Here is a 5,663-nt window from a genome sequence, read left to right on the forward strand (position 1 = left end):
ACCGTTCTAGACTCTGTTTCTGTAAGTTTGGCCTTTTCAGCTTCTACATATAAGTGATATCAAACAGTACTTGTCTTTCTCTCCCTGACTTATTTCACTTAGCATAATGCCCATAAGGTCTATCCATGTTGTCACAAATGGCATAGTGTCCTTCTTTCTCATGACTGAATAATATTCCATTGTATGTATATGCCACATCTTCTTTATCCATTCATCCACTGGCAGACACTTAGCTTGTTTCCGTATTTTAGCTATTGTTAATAATACTGCAATAAACACAGGGGTGCTAATAACTCTTCAAAATCCTGTTTTTCATTTCCTTTGGATAGATACCCAGAAGAGGGATTGATGGATAATATGGTAAGTTCTAGTTTTAATTTCCCGAGGACCGTCCATACTGTTTTCCATAGTGGCTGCACCAATTTACATTCACACTAACAGTGCAAAAGGGTTCCATTTTCTTCACAGCCTCACCAATACTTATCTCTTGTCTTTAAAAAAGATTTTTTTATTGTAGTTGATTTACAATGTTGTGTTAGTTTCTGGTGTACAGCAGTGATTCAGATATATTCTTTTTCATATTCTTTTCCATTAGGGTTTATTATAGGATTTTGAATATATCAATAGTTCCCTGTGCTATACAGTAGGACCTTGTTGTTTATCTATTTTATATACATAGTAGTTTGTATATGCTTACTCTCAAACTCCTAATTTATCCCTCCCCCACCCCTTTCCCCTTTGGTGACCATAAGTTTGTTTTCTACGTCTGTGAGTCTGTTTCTGTTTCGTAAATAAGTTTGTGTCATACTTTAGATTCCACATATAAGTGATATCCTATGGTATCTGTCTTTCTCTTTCTGACTTACTTCACTTTGTATTATAATCTCTAAGTCCATACATGTTTCTGCAAATGGCATTATTTCATTCTTTTTTATGGCTGAGTAGTATTCTATTGTGTGTGCATGTGTGTGTGTACACACCACATCTTCTTTATCCATTCCTCTGTTGATGGACATTTAGGTTGCTTCCATGTCTTGGCTATTGTAAATAGTGCTGCTGTGAACACTGGGGTGCACGTATCTTTTCAAATTAGAGTTTTCATCTTTTCCAGATATATGCCCAGGAGTGGGATTGCTGGATCATATGGCAACTCTATTTTTAGTTTTTTAAGAAACCTCCGTATTGTTCTCCATAGTGGCTGCACCAATTTATATTCCCACCAATGGTGTAGGAGGGTTCCCTTTTCTCCACACCCTCTTCAGCATTTGTTATTTGTAGACTTTTTAGTGATGGCCATTCTGACTGGTGTGAGGTGATACCTCATTGTGGTTTTGATTTGCATTTCCCTGATGATTAGTGATATCGAGCATCTTTTCATGTACCTATTGGCCATTTGTATATCTTCTTTGGAAAAATGTCTATTCATATTCTCTGCCCATTTTTTAATCCGATTGTGTGTTTATTTGCTGTTGAGTTGTATGAGTTCTTTATAAATTTTGGATATTAACCCCTTATCAGACACATGATTTGCAAATATTTTCTCCATTTTCATTGGCTGCCTTTTCATTTTGTTGATGGTTTCTTTTGCTAATTCTGTGAAAAGTGCCATCACTTTGGCTAGTATGGACATTTTAACAATTCTTCCAATCCATGAGCACAGATTATCTTTCCATTTATCTGTGTCTTCAATTTCTTTCATCAATGTCTTATAGTTTTCTGTGTACAGATATTTTACCTCCTTGGTTAAATTTATTCCTAATTTTATTTTTCTTGATGCTATTGCATTTGGGATTGTTTTATTTTCTCTCTCTGATAGTTCATTGTTACTATACAGAAATATAACTGATTTTTAAAATATTGATTTTGTAACCTACAATTTCACTGAATTCATTTATTAGATCTAACAGTTTTGGGGTGGAGTTTTTAAGGTTTTCTATATATAAAAAACATGGTATCATCTGCAAATAGAGACAGTTTTACTTCTTTTCCAATTTGGATGCTTTTTATTTCTTTTTCTGGCCTAATTGCTCTGACTAGAATTTCCATTACTATGTTATATAAAAGTGGTGAAAGTGGGCATCCTTGTTCCTGATCTTAGAGAAGCTTTTCATCATTATGATGTTAGCTGAGGGTTTGCATATATGGCCTTTATTATGTTAAGGTACATTCTCTCTATGTTCAGTTTGTTGAGAGTTCAAAATCCTACTTATAAAGCAGAGAAGAAATTGAATCAATTTGATAGACTGATTGATTACACAAGTTTACCTCCCAGTATCCAAAATCACTTGAGGTGACATAAAAATTTTTTCTAAGAATTAATCCTTCATTCATCTGACAAATGACTATTGTCCTCCTTCTATGCTCTAGGTGCTACTATGGTGAATAGGTTAAGCAAGGTTCCTGATCTCAGGCAGCTTACATTCTGGTCAAGGTGGGGAGACCAGGAGAATAAAATAAAATAAACAACAAATAAATATACAAGATAACTATGTGACATCCATGGACCAGGAATTTTGAACAATGTCTAGAAGAGAGGAAACAGAAAGGATTGTATTACCAGGGAGATAAGTACAAATTTTCCTAAAATAAATATAAATTCAGGTAATTCCCAGGTGATACTATCCACAGTGAGGAAATATGAAATGCTAGACAAAAGTGACAGGTAAAATAAAGTGCAGTGTAGAGAGAATACCAGCTAAGGAAGTAGAGACTTGCCTAGTATATCTCAACTCATTTCATTCAAGTGACTCACCTTTTAAGTCCCCCTGAAGAAATGGTACATTGTACTCACTCAAGCCCTTTCCATATCTCCCTCTTAGAGAAATGAGTCCTAAAATGAGAGATTCTTCTAGACATTTCTTCTAGGTCTACAATTTCCAATATTCCAAATGTAATATTATAAAATTTCAGCAACTAAAATATCTGAATTTAGGTAAGTTGTTTTCCTGTTATAAGTTGAGGAACAATCAAATTTCATAAGGAAATAACTGACTGACTTTAAAAAACAAAGTATGTTTTACTGATATTCATGAACCTACTGAATATTCTAAAAGAGAAAATTCACATTTAGAGATTTCAATTCTAAATATTATTCATTTTAAAACCTGGCTTACCAACCTGCCAAGAAAGCACAAATTCGTGCTCAGATACTGGTTTGCAGAAAACAGATCAGTTTCTGGGCTTAGTCATGTTGCCAAATACGTGTATGAATTTGGGCAATCCATAACCTCTCTTTACGTCAGATTCCTCAGCAGAAAATTGCAAAAATAATGTGTTCTATCAACTCCCAAAGGTTGACTCTTAGGGTCGTAAAAATTTTTAACAATGAAATTTTTACAAATAATATGTATTACTGAGGTAGTTAGTTAAAAGCTCTCTCATCCATCCATTCACCGGAAAGTTTAAAATTCTTACAAGACTCTGAGCCATATACTGCAGTGTTGACAGAATAGTAAACACAGTCCCTGCACTCCTGACCATATAGAAAAGTAAGTAGTCAACTTTTCTGACTCCCAAACAAGGATGAGAATGATGGCTATTATTAAATGTGTTTAAGGTATTTTGATTTTCTAAAATTCTGATTTTAGAATACTCCACCCCTTTGGGAGAATCTTCTAGGTGAGAAGTTATAAAGAGCATATAGGACGTGAGCCAATCTGGGACAGTTAGCCACAGAAGGACTTGCTCATTCCTGGAATTCATATTGATCAGTTATCCTGGTTCTGGAAACAACTGAGAGCTAAAAATATCCTTCAGACAGACAGAGATGAACTTGCAGGTCCATCATCAAGAAGGGAAAACATGGGGAAAGGAAGATGCCACATTTTTCTATGAGTTTTGTAATGGCGTCAGCTAATAGAAATCACGGATTGGCGTGGGAGTAGGAAAAAGAAAAAGGCATGGCTGCCAGAGTCTTTTCAAAGAACAATCTCTGCGAGTCATAGTGACTGATTACTATGTGTAATGAAAGATAGGGAATGTCAATAATGATGGAGTTTCCAAGCCTGCCTAAGAGGCGAAATGTTGGTGTTACTGATGAAGGAAAGGAATTCAGCATGCTGAGCCCAGTGTGGATGGAAGAAGGATGAGCTCAGTTTGGCAAGTGTTGAAGGAAGAAAATCGAATAGCTGCGTGGCAATGTTCGGCCGTAATTTAAAACAATACAGCTGAACTCAGGTGAGAGAACAAGGGTGAAGGAATGATTTGGGAGTCATTTACACAGACATTATCTAGGAAGCTGACAGAACATTTGTAGCAGGAGAAAGAGCCCAGCAATCAGGCTGAATTTTCAGAAATGCTCAGAGTTAGAGGACAGAGAGAGGAAAAGTCAGGGGTGGAGACAGAGATCAAGTAAGGAGGTAGAATGACTTACCTTGGAAATGGGTAGAGGGTATTTCAAGGTTTCAACATAGATGATCAATATATCCTTGAGCTTCTTATTCAAGAACTGTGTCAGTAAAGGAAAAGTAATCAGATGCTATCTAGAGCAAACACCAAAAACATACTAAGATTTTCTTTCAAGGTGAAGGAGAAATACGCAGGTTGTGTTGGAAGTCTGTGAAGAGGGAGAGTTTGAAGATGCCAGAGAGGGAGGGAATAAATATAACAGCACTACTGCTCAGATGGGATCTGGCTTGAGAGAAAAATAAGGACACAGACCCTGTGTGCTGGAGAGAAGAAGTGGGATAAACATGAAGGTTGAAATTGTTAGAATGAAGGGACCCTCTGAAGTTGCTCATTAAAACATGGTAGGGAGTCATGTAGATTTCAGGAGAATTAAAGATTTTGGAGTAGCTGTTGGTAGACATGTGTTAAGTCATCATCTACAAATGAGGAAAGAGCTTGCAGCTAAGTATTGAGTGCTGAATTTTGGTACCAATCACAAAACAAATATTTGCTGAGTTCCTTCTATGTGGCAGGCACATGTACTTGAAGCCAGAATACAGGGTTAACACCTTTCACTAGTAAGGAAGGCCCTGTGACCCAGGCTCAGGGATGCAGAGAGTCAAGGGAGAGGATGCTGTAGAGTGGAAGTGAGGATAGCATTGAAGAAAGTGCTGGGCAGGTGTCCAGAGTACTGTGCCTCTCATAAAGTACTATTCCAGATTGTAACACTTTTTCTTAATTTATACCGACAAAACTCACTACCCTCAACATTCCTCAAAAATTGCTTCTGGATCTTAAATAACACTCAATTCAGTGTTTTGTTTTGTTTTTTTAAAGGGGCTGCTGTGAGGTGAGGCAAGGAAGCACTGTAACTCCACACTTACCAATTTTATATATTTTGATCTATGTCACATGTCTATACTAGTAAGATTTGTTTCGATTATAACAGAGTACCAACCTGAACTAACTTAAGCCAAGGAGGGATTTAATGGACCAAATAACAAATAATAGGAAGAGGAAGATGTGACAGGGCCTCTGGCATAAACAAAGCCAGTCATTCTCTCCACCAAGGCATTCTCTCCACCTCTCCACACTGCTCCTAGCCATGTGGTAGCTGTACTTTCTCCTCTTGCACAGTGAGTGACTTCTTCCTCAAAAGGAACATGGTCCCAGTCAGATGCAAAGTCTCATAGGATGACTCACCCTCTGATTCCAAGGTCCAGAATCTTAAAAGAGTGCTCTGATTGTAATTAGTCCTGGACTTAGGGATTGCGAGC

Source organism: Eschrichtius robustus, chromosome 10, assembly GCF_028021215.1.
Source record: "Eschrichtius robustus isolate mEscRob2 chromosome 10, mEscRob2.pri, whole genome shotgun sequence".
NCBI lineage: Eukaryota > Metazoa > Chordata > Mammalia > Artiodactyla > Eschrichtiidae > Eschrichtius > Eschrichtius robustus.